This window comes from Plecotus auritus, assembly GCF_963455305.1.
Source record: "Plecotus auritus genome assembly, chromosome: 2".
Lineage (NCBI taxonomy): Eukaryota > Metazoa > Chordata > Mammalia > Chiroptera > Vespertilionidae > Plecotus > Plecotus auritus.
Genome location: NC_137771.1, coordinates 79,298,220 through 79,313,337, shown reverse-complemented (window position 1 = coordinate 79,313,337; position 15,118 = coordinate 79,298,220). Strand labels below are relative to the sequence as shown.

Here is a 15,118-nt window from a genome sequence, read left to right as displayed (position 1 = left end):
CCTGGCTACATCCTAGAGTTTGTTACAATTTAGGACTCTTCTATCTTTGATATCTCTCAGGCCACATCCTTCCTCTCAATTCCTGACTCCCACAGAGTAGCACTCATCTAATCTTGCCCTCCAGTCCCTCAGCTCTTAGCCTACTTCTAGTTGGGCTTATCCCATTTTGGTTTCTCTTTCTTCTCTATCTAATTTGACCTTCATTTCAGCCATTTCTACTTTGTTATCACTGGTACCTTTAATTTCCTTCCCCTCTTGTCTTTCTACTTTATCTGTCCCATAAATTCCCAACCCTGGGTCTTTATATTCATCTCTCTTCTCTGGAGAATTAGTAAAGTTTCTTGATTGACAATGAGAAATCATCTGGAGCTAGCTTCAAAGAAAGAAATTAGCATGAAGGTCCAAATTTGTACCTTTAGAAAACCAAGGTTAAGAATGTAGCCTGGTCTCTAAGGGACCAGGCTGGGACTTCCCTCCTCATTTTTCTCTCTGCTCCTCTCTGCCTGCTTCTTTTTTCTCTCATTCTCTTTATCTAGAACAGCTTTCTTTTCTCCCACAGTCACATGAAGGTCAATAATATATAACTCCTTTGTTAGAGAAATGTCAAAACTGATATTGGACTTTCTTAGTCCAAATTTTGAAATCATGGGGAAAGAGCTCTGATTGGCCCAATTTTGGTCAGGTCTCAATTCTAGATCAATCAATGAGGGCCTAAGGGCATGGTCATAATTCATAAAAATGGCAGCTGAGGACCCAGAGTTGTTGCCAGTAGGATAGGATATGATGATGGGGCTTCCCCAAATTATATGTAACTCATGAAATCCAGTACTGTGGTCAGAGGAATACTAGGTTCTGATTGAACTGGTCTTAGCTAGATGCCCACTGGTAGAGACTGAAGTAGTCCATGGCAACCTGAATTACATAAAATTAGAGTAGATTCTTCTAGATAATGAAAAACATGACTACCTGAAATAGTTGCTAAATGATAGATAAGGAAGCTGAGAAACTTCCTGGTGGTTAATTACCATCTATTGCAAGGCCAGAATGAATAAATTTTTACTCATTATGTTTCATTGCTTTATTTGAAGTTTAAAAACCACACCTTAGAATGTTAAAAAATCCTCATTCATTGTTAAATACCAAACAATATTTTTCCAAAGTCAAATATAAATGACTTTAGATTATTTTGGATTAACCACACCATTGTTTCCTTCCATTAGCCAAGGTAATCAACAGTCAATTAAATAAACTTATGTGTGTCATTTGTTGAATAATATATCATAATTATGTAAAAACAAATGAACGTCAGGGAGTACAGTTTTGCTTTGGGCAAAATCATTTAGGATACGAATTCTACCCATATTGATATGTAACATAATTAAATATATGATTAGAAAATGCTATAATTATTCACTTAGTGCCTTTATACTACACATTTTTTTTCTGCCTCTTATAAATCATTTACTGAGAAATTATAGAGAGTAAATATAACAACACAACGAAGAATAAGAATAGAAAGTCTTGTTTTCTTTATTTTGTCCTAGTTGCTTTTTCCTTTGGCTCTGCTCTTACTCTCCTATTGAATGGGCAACAGCCCCAAAGAGGGTCTTCGGGAAATCTGGAATAACCAAATGAATCAAATAAGCCAAAACGGAATACCTTCCTCCCCTCCTAGCTGTTGCAACATAACCTGATTTCTCTGTAGCTTCAGGGAGTATATTCTCATGAAATCAGCCTGCAAGGATTGTTCTTTTCTCTGACAGTTTCTGACTAAAGCCCTCCTAGGCCTTTGTTATTCCCACCACTCACTCTCAAAGAAATTTGCTCTCAGTGGAATTGCAAATGTCTAAATTTCCCTTAGAGATTTATCACTTGTAAGAAAATATTTGGAAAGAAGCCAATGAGAGATGTGGCTAATAGAGAGCATTTAATAAATGCTTTCTTTCTTCTTCTTCTTTTTTTAAAAATCAAAAGCCACTATATCAGGCTGGGCTTGACCTACAAAAGCGGCATTTACCATGGTCTGATTTTCCAGGGCTTCAGCGTTAAAGGGAGTATAGATTCGGTATGCCTCACATAGTCTCTCAGAGAAAGCTGCTGGACTTTCATCAGGCTTCTGGAAAACTTCAGAGATTTTAGCCATATTGGTGGGCTTCTTGGCTCCAGCCCTGACCCCCTGGAGGAAGGCCAGCCAATATCTTTCTAGCCTGGCCCTTCCATCTTCTGCGTTCGGGTTCCAATCAGGTTCCTCATCTGGGAAGGCCTACCTGGCCCATCTTTCTGTATCCAATATTCCTGCCAGGGCCTGGGTCTGGAGCCACTTCCGAGCCTCTGTCATTACTCTCATGTGCTCCTCAGTGTTAAAGAATGTGTAAAGGAGCTGCTTGCAGTCCACTCAGGTGGGCTTCTGGGTCTGGAAAATCGTTTCTAGGAGGTCTACTATGGCCTGAGGTTTTTCAGAATAAGCTGGGGTGTGATGTTTCCAATTCAGGATGTCACTTGTGGTAAAGGGATGATAATAATAGACCGGCCTTCCCTCCTGCAAGGTCCCATCTTCACCAAGCACTTGAGCACCCCGAATCTCCCTGAGAAGCATCTGACATGCCGGCTGTTGTTTGGGCCCTTGATCGGCTGAATGCAAGCGCCGCCCAACTGGCTCTGGAGAGCCCGGTTGAGGACAGACGGAGTGGGGCGGTGTTTCTAGACTTTCCAGACCAGCGGGGGGAGCACTTGCTGCTGCCTGTGGCACATATGGAGGTGGTAAAACTGGCGGGACTTCCTCAGGGGGTCCTGGCAGAACAGGGGGTTGGGTTCCCTTCTGAGGGACCTGTTTCTTTTCTCCTGCCTGCTTCTCTTCTGCTTTCTCCTCTCCTGCCTGCTTTTCTTTAGCCTGCTCCTGCCCTGCCTGCCTCTCCTTTGCCTGCACCTGCCCTGCCTGCCTCTTCACTCCTGCTATTAAAACTTTACTCTGTCCCTTGTTACACACGCAAAACCGGACCCAAGGTGGCAAGGTTTGAGCAATTTCTAACCAGCTATGTAGGGAAACTGATCTGAGTGTCCAGGATCTTTTGTGACTACATTCCAGACCGCCCTTTACCAGTCCTTTATCTAAGGAGCCTTCCGAGGGCCAGCTGACCCTGAAGGCTGGCCATTCTACCTCACAGAATTTCCTCAGTGTTTTGGGGTTCATTTTAATACCATAGTCTCCATTGAAACGCTTTTCAAAATTTTTCAACATGCAATTGAGAACAGTGGGTTTACTTTGTCTCGACCCCATGATGATCGGTGGCGAGAGACAGACAAGGGAGGGGGTGACCTGTTTTCACAGATCTTCACTCAGATGCCCGCCTGGCCGCATTCCTTGGGAGCTTAGATTTGTCTTAGCTAAGGTGCACCCGTATATATCCCGGGCCTGGTCACCTCCATGTGGGGGTGAGTCACCGTTATGCCATATGACAAATCGTGGAACCGCAGGTTGGGTCCCACTTGGACTCCGTAACCAAGGTCGTGGAGCCACACAAAGGATAAGAGAGGGCAGGCCCTCTTCCTCCACACTCACACACTTTCACCAGACATTCACTCAGAGTTTAAAAACACAGTCTACCTGATTCCTGATTCCTGACCAATTTAACTGATGAAGTCCTATGACTTCTGGGGAGGTGATCAAGCTCCCCCTTCCACTCACTGGAGTGGGCCTGACTGACTGGGGCCCCTACGTTACCGATTCTGTCGACAGGTCCAGAAGTGTCCATCCACTTTCTCCAGATGCCGGCTGGGTCCTAGGCTGAGGTCCGGGAGCACCAGGAGTCCCCCAGTTCAGTTCTGCTAAAATCAGCAGGGTGCACCTTCTGGAGGCCTATCCTGCGCCCTTGGGCCCCAAGCCCTGTCCCCTCACTGGAGGCCAGAAAAGCCAAGCACGGTTGGTTTCCTGGTCAGGGAACCAGCTGTTGCAGAAGACCAAAGAAAACCAAGGACGCTTCTGAGAAAAAAAGGAGGGACACTGTTTAATACGCCAGTGGACTCAGGGAACAGCCTTCCAAATCTGAGTGAAGGAACACGCATGGGGCTTTCCTTTATATCTCCCTCCCTGTGATCTTTGTCCCACAAACATGGATTATGCTTCCAGTCCTTTTCACGGGCCTTGCAAGAAGGCCCCCAGGTGTTGGGGATCTCCAGGCCATATCTGATGGTCTGGCCTGGTGCTAGCGTTAATAACCCTCCCTCAGGGGCAGTGCACTGTTCATAGTAACAGGTTCTGCAAGACCAGTATCTGGGAAGGAGAGAGGGACTTAATTATAGGTTATCAGGAATGTACACTGAGCTTGCTGGCTTGGATTCAGATCACTAGCCCCGAATATCAGGGTTATATTGGAATTAGCCCTTTTTAGCCTTCTCATTATGAATCGTAATGTAAATATCTGTGTTTTTCGATGGTCTTAGGCTCTGCAGTAGCGGTTCTCAACCTGTGGGTCGCGACCCACAGGTTGAGAACCGCTAGCAGGGTCACCTAAGACCATTGGAAAACACAGGTATTTACATTACGATTCATAACAGTAGCAAAATTACAGTTATGAAGCAGCAACAAAAATAATTTTATAGTTGGGGTGTCACTACAACATGAGGAACTGTATTAAAGGGTCACGGCATTAGAAAGGTTGAGAACCACTGCTATAGTCCCATATCTCTGCTACTCTTTGCAGTAAATCTTCAAAGAGTTGTCTGTGTATGTATGTGCTATCTTCAGTTCTTGTCCCTTCTTCACTGTAACCAACTTTATTCAACTTTTACTCACACCACTCCTCCAAAAGTACTCTTTCAAGTTGCTCAATCCAATGATTAATTCTCAGACTTCATTTTACTTGACCTGTAAGTATAATTTGACACAATTGATCATTCTCTCCTCCGTGATATACTTTTATGATTTGGCATTTGGGATACCACATTCTCACTCTTTTTCCTACCTTACTGGTTGCTTCTTCTCAGTTTGATTTGCCAACTCTTCCTCTTCCTCTTCTCCCTCATCTTGATATTGGAGTACTCTAGGCCCCAGTCGTTGGGTCCTCTTCACTATTTATATTCATTCCAGAACTAATCTCATCTAGTGTTTTGGCTTTATATATCACCTTTATGACTCACAAATTTGATATCTTCATCCCTAATTCTCGAGCTAAACTGTAGATTCATAAAATATAACTACCAAAAAAACCCCCAAAAAACTACCAAATTGACAATCCCATTGTATGTCTACTAGACATCTCAAGTTTAACAGGTTTAAAACTGAGTTCCTGAAGTAATGACACTCAGTAGCAATGAGCACATCTAGTGCTCATATCTTGTTTTCTAAATGCTGTTTCCCACTAAAAGGAACCATAACTCCTTGGAGAACCGGCTGATTCCAGGCATGGAGCAGAGAAAATATAAGATGAGCCAGAAGCATCTTGTGGTTCCAGAAAATAAGAAAGTGCTAAATAAAAAATAAAAAAGGGGGGCGGGGGGAGAGAACACAGAAGCAAACATGAAGGTCAAAGACCAAATCTGGGATAATGTGAGCATCAAAATCATGCTACTAGTGGAATATAAGCCATAGAATAAAATAAATATCCATAATAATATAAATTATTGGACAGGTAAATAAATGATGAGAAGGGACAGATCATCTAATAATAAAAGTAGAAGAAATAATAGAAATGAGAAAATTACTGTTTGGCAAACAGCACAGTAATTATTGTTGCCTACAAGCATCATTAATAGGTGCCAAAATTAGTGGGTAATACATGCTGAGAAACAAGATACTTATATAATCTCAAAGTATCATCCCACAAGACACTTACTAATACCAAACAGAAAAATCATAACTTTACATTGGAGAGACAGTGTTCCAAGTACATCAATAGTAATGAGACATATCAACTTCACGCTCCTCCTTGATATAATGGCATCACTTCTGTAGTAGTATAGCCAAAAATTTATAACCATGGCCAGCTCAATTGAGGAAAATTTTATAAAATAACTGATCAGTATTCTTAAAAAATGTCAAGGTCATGAAAGACAAAGAAGGAAGGAGAAACTGTCCTAGATTGGGACAGTTAGTAGCATCATATCAATGTTAATTTCCTGGTTTATAATTATATTTTGGTTTTGTAAAATGTTATCATCTGAAGGAGCTGGGTGAAAGTTACACATGAGTTAACTGTAATGTTTTTTAAACTTAAAAAAATCTAACATTATTTAAAAAAATAAAAAGTAAAAAATAAAATACCCAAATTCTTTCTCTCTCTTTTATCAATCTACTTCATCTCCACTGATGGCAATTTCATTCTTTTTGTATCCAGGCCAAAATCTTTGAAATTACCCTTAATTTCTCTTTTTTTCCCTCTTCATATCCTAAATACATTCTATAGGAAATTGTTTTTTAAGATTTTTTTATTATTAAGGTATTATATGTGTACATATCTTACCATTGCCACCCCCCCCCCTTTTTACAGGAAATTTTATGAGTGTGTCTTTAAATACATCCAAAATCTAACCATTTCTTATCACCTCTACTGTAACCTCACTAGTCCAGGATACCATAAGTGCTTGCTTGGATTATTACAAAAGCTTTTTAACTGAACTTCTTGATCCATTCCTCTTCTCGTAACACTCTATTGGCTCCCATTTTTTTCAGAGTAAAGGCGAAAGTTCTGACTATGGCCCAGGAGCCATATACAATCTGGTTTTGTTAATATCTGACCTCCTTTCTTATTACTCATTCCATTCCAACCACTTTGATCTTCCTGCTTTCTCTTGACCATGCCAAGCTTGCTCCTCCCTTAGAGCCTTTCTACTGGCTGTTCCCTTTTCCCTGAATTTCCTTCTTGCCCCACACATTACTTAGCTAACCTCCTTCTCTTTTTCAAGTTTTTGCTTAAAGGTCTTTTTCCCAATGAGTGACCACTATCTTTACAAATTACAAGCCCTCATCTTGGTTCTCCTTAATCTGCTGCAATTTTTGGCCATTTTTATCATCTTTGAATGCAAAGTAGAATTTTTATTTATATCATATTTATTGTATATGGTTGATCTCTATAAACAATACTGTATTATATATCTGTTTATTGCTAGCATATAAACTTTTTTTATTTTTTAAAAAAAATATATTTTATTGATTTTTTACAGAGAGGAAAGGAGAGGGATAGAGAGCTAGAAACATCGATGAGAGAGAAACATTGATCAGCTGCCTCCTGCACACCTCCCACTGGGGATGTGCCCGCAACCAAGGTACATGCCCTTGACCGGAATCGAACCTGGGACCCTTCAGTCCGCAGGCCGACGCTCTATCCACTGAGCCAAACCGGTTTCAGTTAGCATATAAACTCTTAAGAGGGCAGAGATATTAGTCTTTTTTCTGAGCATTAATACAGTCCTTGGTACACTGGATACACTTAAAAATATGTTATGATATGACTCAAAAGTTTATTATTTAATTGATATATTACTGAAGGACAGAGAAAACATCATATGTCTCTTTCCCACAGATACTTATGAGCAACCAGATAGTTAGATAACAGATACAAATTATTTGTTTAAAAGTCAAGAGGATGTGTAAAAATAAGAAGTTTAGCCAGGACTACTTTGTTGGCAAATTAAATAAAATCACTCAAATTAGCTTAAGATATAAAACGGGGGGAATTTACTTGTGGACAAAACTGAACAGCTCAGAAGTAAACCTAGCTCCAGGCATACTGGATGTAGGGGACTTACAATTGTCTTCAGAACTTACTGATTTCTTTCATTTTTGCTCAACTCTACCTTCCTTTGAAATGGCTTGGGTCTCAGGCAGGTGTTCTCCACATGGTAGTTCCAGAAGCTCCAGCATAGATTCTTCAGGTTGAGTAAGCCCAGAATTCACTCTGGCCTGATGGGGGTTGCACTATGGCAAAGGAATGAGGTGCTCTCATTACTATAGCTTGGGCCACAGGCATAATCCCCAAACCACTTATACTGAGAGTGGGGGGAGTAAAACATGAAATTAATTATAGAATAGAGCCAAACCAATTAGTGTAAATTTGTACAATTGTTTATCTGATATTAGAAGTATAGCACTCTGACCCCTAGTGGTCAGATTCCATAGAGAAAATGTAGCATTAGTTCCAAGACAACAGAAGGTTAACTTATTGCACTTCATGTTTTTATAAGATTTTTTCCCCAATTTATTAAGAACATCAGTATCCTTCCTTTCTACCCTCTGCATTGAAGCTTTCACCTATTTGGGTCAAATTTTCTTTTGACATAGTTCTTGTATCCCTTCCTTTTCCCCTATCTCTTTGGTCACCCATCTTCCTTCTTGGCTTCATATTTAGAGTACTGTGATAATATCCTAAGTTATTTCCTTAGCTTCAATACTTTCTGAAAATCAATACCTGAAAAATACTTCTAAAAAAACTGCTTTAGTTTGTATGGTGTCCATCTTGGGAATTTACTCTGACACTTAATTCATCAGTCCCAATCAAAATTCTTAGGTCTAACATTAACTATCATATGCCCCCTCATCCTTCTGCTTGAGAAAATACAATTAGCTTCCTGTCACATGCAATGGTAAGCTAACATAAATAATGTTATATCTGCATAATGCATGGTGATTTGTTGAACTTTAAAAATTGAGAACACTTATTACTTATACTTTTATCTCATATAAGAAATAGAATAATCCATTTTAAATTTGATCCCACTAAAGTTCCCTAATATTCTATACAGAAAATTCCATGTATACTTCTTACCATTTTTTGAGTGAATTTCCTAATTTATTTCTCATAAAAAGATACTGGTTGGTACAAATTTATAAGCACTTTGCTAATTGCTCAGATCATAATATGCTAAATCTAAAATATATGTTCCTAAATGTTTATACTTTTCATATTTTATTCTTTTGTTTTTGGTCAGTGGCTAAGATAGTAAGAATTCTCTAACTTCATTATTGTTTACATTTTCTCTTCAATTTTTATTGTAAAGTTTAACATAAAACAATGAGTCAATTACTCTGAAGGCTTATAGATTTTATTTCGCATTTCCTTTATCTTCAATTCCCTTTCATACTTTTGGTTAAAGCATGCAGTTTCTTTCTTCTTAAGTATTCCTATAGAATTATAAAAACAAACAAAAAAAAACCCTGAACTACTTCTGGTCAAGATGGCAGTATAGGTAAATGTACTCACATCCTCCCACAACCACATCAAAATTACAACTAAACTACAGAGCCCCCATCATTCAGAACCATCTGAAATATAGCTGAATAGAAGTCGTAGGGAATTAAAGAAGAAGTCACATCAAGACTGGTAGGAGAGGCGGAGAGGCAGAGATGCAGAATGGGCTGGTCCCACATCCATATGTAGTGGACAAAGATTGGGAGGGATAGCTCAGCTGTGGAGGTCCTCCATTAGGAGCAAGGAAGGTCTCAGCTCCACACCAGGAACCCTAGTTCAGGGTTCCATTGCCAGGAATAAAAGTCCCCATAACTTCTGGCTATAAAAACCAGGGGGATTATGGCTGAGGAATACAGAGGGCTTCTGGAGTCCCAGGCAGTTCCTCTTAAAAGGCCTGCTAATGGACTTACTTAGACTCACTCCCTCTGAGCTCCAGTGCTGGGGCAGCAGCTTAAAAGGATCCAAGGACATACAGGGAGGAACTGAATTGTCTGGTATCAGGGCAAGAGCTGTGTGTGGGGGGTGGGAGCAACTTTCTGCCAGACAAAAGTACTGGCAGAGGCCATTGTTCCTTTTCTGAGCCCTTCCCCCAGAGTCTGCAGGTGGGCACCATATTTGAGTTTCCATCAATGTGGTACACACTGTTCACTCTGCCCAGGTGATTCCCTGAGAGTCCACCCCACCCAACTTGCAGGCCCACCCAAGCTGTTTCCCGTGGCTTTTCCATATGAATGGCCTGTCTCATAAAGTCCTGTACCTCTTGCTAAATGGCCCCAGGCCTGGCACTAGGAGCAGCCTTGGTTTGCAGCTTGGGTAGCTTCAAGCCCAGCACCAGTAGCAGTCATCTGCAGATCACTTCGTAGCTCATGCCAGGTGGCCCTGGGCAGAACACAGGTGGCAGCTGACCTTGGTCTGCACCTCCCAGGAGGCCCCAGAGCCAGTGTATCTGGCGTACAGCTTCAGACCACATCGATGCCCCACCCAACCACCTCCACAGGTTACACACTCAAGTGGCAGTCTCAGCGGGCACCAGAACCCCACTGAAGTAAGTCCTGCTCCATAGGATGGGTCCCTGAACAGCTGATCCTCCATGGTGGTTGGTGGTCTCAGCTGGTGTCTGTAGCAGATTGGCTGGTGATAAATCCCTCCCATTGATGTGCCAAGAGCAACCAAGGCTTAACTACAATAGGAGGATATACACAGCCCACACAGGTAGGGCGCACCTGAAGTGCCCAGCTTGGGTGCTTGGGGAGGCTGTGCCACTGGACCTTACAGAACACCTACTACATTAGGCCACTCTACCAAGTCTGGGAGACATAGCAGCTTTGCCTAATACATAGAAACAAACAGGTAGGCTGTCAAAATGACGAGACAAAGAAACATGACTCAAATGAAAGAACAGAAGAAAACTCTAGAAGAAGAATTTAAAAAAATGGAGACAATCAATCTACTAGATGCAGAGTTCAGAACACTGGTTATAGGATGCTCAGTGAACTTAGTGAAAACTTCAATAGTATAAAAAAGGGCATGGAAACCATTTTAAAAGAACCAGTCAGTAACAAAGGGTACACTAACTGAAATGAAGAATAATTTACAGGGAATAAACTGTAGAGTAGATAAAGCTGAGAATCAAATCAGCAATTTGGAATATAAGGAAGAAAAAATCACCCAATCATAACAGCAAGAAGAAAAAAGAATCCAAAAAATGAAGATAGTGTAAGGAGCCTCTGGGACAACTTCAAGCATACCAACATTCACATCACGGATGTGCCAGAAGGAGAAGAGAGAAAGCAAGAAATTGAAAACCTATTTGAAAAAATAATGACAGAAAACTTCCCTAAACTGGTGAAGGAAATAGACATACAAGTCTAGGAAGCACAGAGAGTCCCAAACAAGATGAACCCAAAGAGGCCCACACCAAGACATATCATAATTAAAATGCAAAACATTAAAGACAAAGACAAAAATCTTAAAAGCAGCAAGAGAAATGCAGTTACCTATAAGAGAGTTCCCATAAGACGATCAGCTGATTTCTCAACAGAAACTTTTCAGGCCAGAAGGGATTGGCAACAAATATTCAAAGTGATGAAAAGGACCTACAACCAAGATTATTCTATCCAGCAAAGTTCTTTCTCATTTAGAGTTAAAGAGCTTCACAAATAAGGAAAAGCTATAGGGGTTCATCACCACCAAACCAGTTTTACATGAAATGTTAAAGGATTTTCTTTAAAAAGAAAAAAAAGTGAAAATTATGAACAATAAAATGACAATAAACACACATCTATCAACAATTAAATCTAAAAAACACAATAAATGAACAAGCAGAGCAGAAACGGACTTTCAGATACAGAGAACATTTTGATGGCTGCCAGATTGGGGGGTGGGGGTGGGAGATGGGTGAGTACAGTGAAAGGATTAAGAAGTACAAATAGGTTATTACCAAAGAGTCATGGGGATGTAAAGTATAGCATAGGGAATATAGTCAATAATATTCTAATAATTATGTATAGTGTCTGATGGCTACAAGAGTTATTAGGATGAGCACTTAATAAGTTATGTACTGTCTAATCACTGAGGTGTACACCTGAAACTAATATAATATTGTATGTCAACTGTAATTGAAAAATAAAAAATGATTTAAAAATGATTTAAATGAACTCAGACTGCCTATGACTCAGTAAAAAAAAAAGGATAATGAGAGAATAACAATAGTACTAACATATCAAATAAGAGAATAATTATGATGAATACATTTGAGAATTCACATAGAGGGCTTAATATGGCTACTGACACATTTATAAGTTCTCAAAAAAGTTAACTTTTACTATTATTTTCTAGATTCACTTGCATTTTTAATAGAATATACCAATTTGTTTGTCTAGCACCAAACATTTATAAAACATTTAATATTATATTATGGGCTAAAAAGCATTAACAATATGATATGTCTATTCTTGTGAAGTTTACAATCTAATTTGAGAGACAAAGCATAAAGACTTAAAATTTATAAACAAAATGTGGCATAAACATACAATGGAATACTATTCAACTTCAAAAAGGAAGGAAATTCTGACATGCTACAACATGAATGAACCTTGAAGGCATTATGCTAAATGAAAAAAAAAAAAAGCTAAAAAGGACAAATATTGTAAGAGGTACCTAGAACAGTCAAATTCATACAGACAGAAAGCAGAATGGTGGTTGCCAGAGGCTGGGTGGAGAGGGAAGGAGCAGTTGTTTAATGAGTATACAGTTTCAGTTTTGGAGGTGAAAAAGTTCTGGAGATGAATGGTGGTGATGAGTGCACAAAAATAATGTGAATGTGCTCAATGCTACTAAACTGTATACTTAGAAATGATTACAACGGTAAATTTCATGTTATGTATATCTTACTACAGTAAAAAAGATTTAAAATTTAAATATTCATAAAGGGGAAAATTAAATTTCATCAGTACAATGTACCAGATAAACCAGTAATTTATAAATTATCAAATGCCATTTTAACTTAATTAATAAAATGTACCCGTTTATTTTCTGAATAAATATACATTTGTATTGTACAAAAATAAAAAATACAAAGTGGTATATAGAAAAAAAAATCTTATTTTAGCCACTCAGCTCCTTTTCCTAAACACAACCCCATTACCAGTTACTTATATATTGTGTCAGATATACTATCTACCTATCTTCAATGACTATATTCATACACTGTATATATAATGTTGCAACTTTCTTTGATAGCACATTAAATGCAACCTTGTTCTTTTTAAAGAGCTATCTAGTACATACCATAAATCTGTTTATGGTATGTACTATATATCCTTAGTGAGAAGCTAGAGAGGGTTTCCAGTCTTGCTATTTCCAACACTTTCAAAGAATAATCTAGCACATACATCATTTGTTAATTGTGAGCATATCTGCTATATAAATTCTTTGAGGGAGGGTCACGGGCTTTTCAAATGATTCAGATTATAAGTCCCTAACTAGACAGATTTCACCAAAGATATTGGACTTAGTCACTTTATCCAAAAACTTGGAAACATCTTTATATTATTTTCTTTGGCACCTATCACTTACTAAGTCTTGATAATTCTGTCTCCTTAGTATCTCTTCTGTCATCCCTTCCCATTTCCCATTCCTTATATAGGTGTGTGTGTGTGTGTGTGTGTGTGTGTGTGTGTGTGTGTGTGTGTGTGTGTATGTGTTCATACACTTTAATTTGCTTGGCAAGGTTAAAATGAACATAAAATACATAAAGATATTCAATTCTCTTGATGATTCTTATAAAATCTCTGAAAATAATGGAACCTCAAGTTTATTTCTTTTGGATCCCAAGCCACATTGTGAAACACTTGGATTGGTGACATATAATCTCCCATTAGCTATCTTCAATAGCCTATTGCTAAAATTTAGTGCAAACCACGGAAGGCCACCTGGGTGGTCTTACATTGGGCTGGTGAGTGGACAATTCTAATTCAGATTAGGGAGCCACGTAAATCCCACAGAAAGTGACTCTAATGGTAACTAAACAACCCTCTTCCCAAAGAAAATTGTTCAGTTTATGAAGCAGTCCCACAAAAACACACATATACACAAAACTTGGAATTCTTAGGAAAATAAGCAACCCAATTTCACTCAGTTGGACAGTCAGCAAGTTAGTGATTTTGCGGTTTGATCCTTATATGGTACATCAATCCTGCAAGTTTCTTTCTCTCTCCATTTCAAGTAAAACCACTAGGTCCCATGCAATATGTCATTACCGTCATGATCTGCTTAGTAATAGAGTCCTCATATAGGCTTTTAATATTTCTTCATGTCTGAAGTTTTGTCCTCAACACACTCTCCTGAGAGAAGAATTTGCTCAGTCACTTTCATGCTACCTAATACATCCAGAATTAGGTCTAATGTCTCCATTGTAGCCAACAAGGCCCACCTTAATTTGGTCCTTGTACTTTCCCTCTCTAGCCTTCTCTACCAACTTTTCCCTGCTTGCTTTTATGATGTACAATAGTTAACAGTTTCAGGCCTCTATGCATTTTCTCTCATTGTCTTCCTAGCCTGGAATACCTTCATCCATTTCCCTTACTTCATCAATGTGGGAAATCTTGATCTTTTTATGCAAGAGGAGGAACCTCCTTTTTGTGATCCACAGATCTGCAGTCATCTTCTATGATGACTGCTATTCTCTATTGAAACGTGTGTGTTAAAGTAGGCTGAAATAATGGTGGGAGCAGTCTTTTTCCTTTCTAGCTCTAGCATCCAGCAGTGTTTGAGGTCATGTGGTATGCACTCAATAAAATTTCTTTAATTGCATTTAACTAGATCTTGGGGAAAAGGGGTAGAGTTATTCCTGTTTATTGAGTGGCTATTAGGTGCAAGACTATGTTCTAGGCAGTGGGATTATAACCAAGAAGATAACCCAAGGACTACTTTTGGCCTAGTAAAAGAGATGGGGCAACAAAAACATATAATTACTAGAGGCCCGATGCCCAAAATTCGTGCAAGAGTAGGCCTTCCTTCCCCCAGCTGTTGGCACAGGCTTCCCTCTGGTACCTGGGACCCGGGCTTCCCTTGAAGCCCCAGCTTTGTCCGGAAGGACCTCTGGTCTAATTAGCATATTATACTTTTATTATTATAGATAATTCACTGGGTGGATTGCAGTGGCTCCCAGGTCACAGTTCAGATTCTTTTATGAATATGGATGAGCAAAGGGTAGTACTTTAATTTGAGGATATTGCACTAGGAAAAGACATTTATAAAATAAGGCAATTACTCCAAATCACTGTGAAACCTAGAGTCAGACATAAAACTCAAGATTTCTGACTTTCTTTTTTTTAAAAAAATGTATTTTTATTGATTTCAGAGAGGAAAGGAGAGGGAGAGATAGAAACATCTATGATGAGATAGAATCATCAATAGGCTGCCTCCTGCACACC

At 39.2% G+C, this 15,118-nt stretch overlaps 1 long non-coding RNA gene across 1 annotated transcript in view; it reads right to left on the bottom strand.

Annotated features, from left to right (window-relative positions):
* LOC308241524 overlaps positions 1-15,118 on the bottom strand; it is a 50,419-nt gene that overhangs the window by 34,523 nt on the left and 778 nt on the right. Inside the window, exon 2 of the long non-coding RNA XR_013959865.1 lies at positions 7,763-7,912. This is a non-coding gene — a long non-coding RNA (uncharacterized lncRNA). The remainder of the gene's footprint in view (positions 1-7,762; positions 7,913-15,118) is intronic.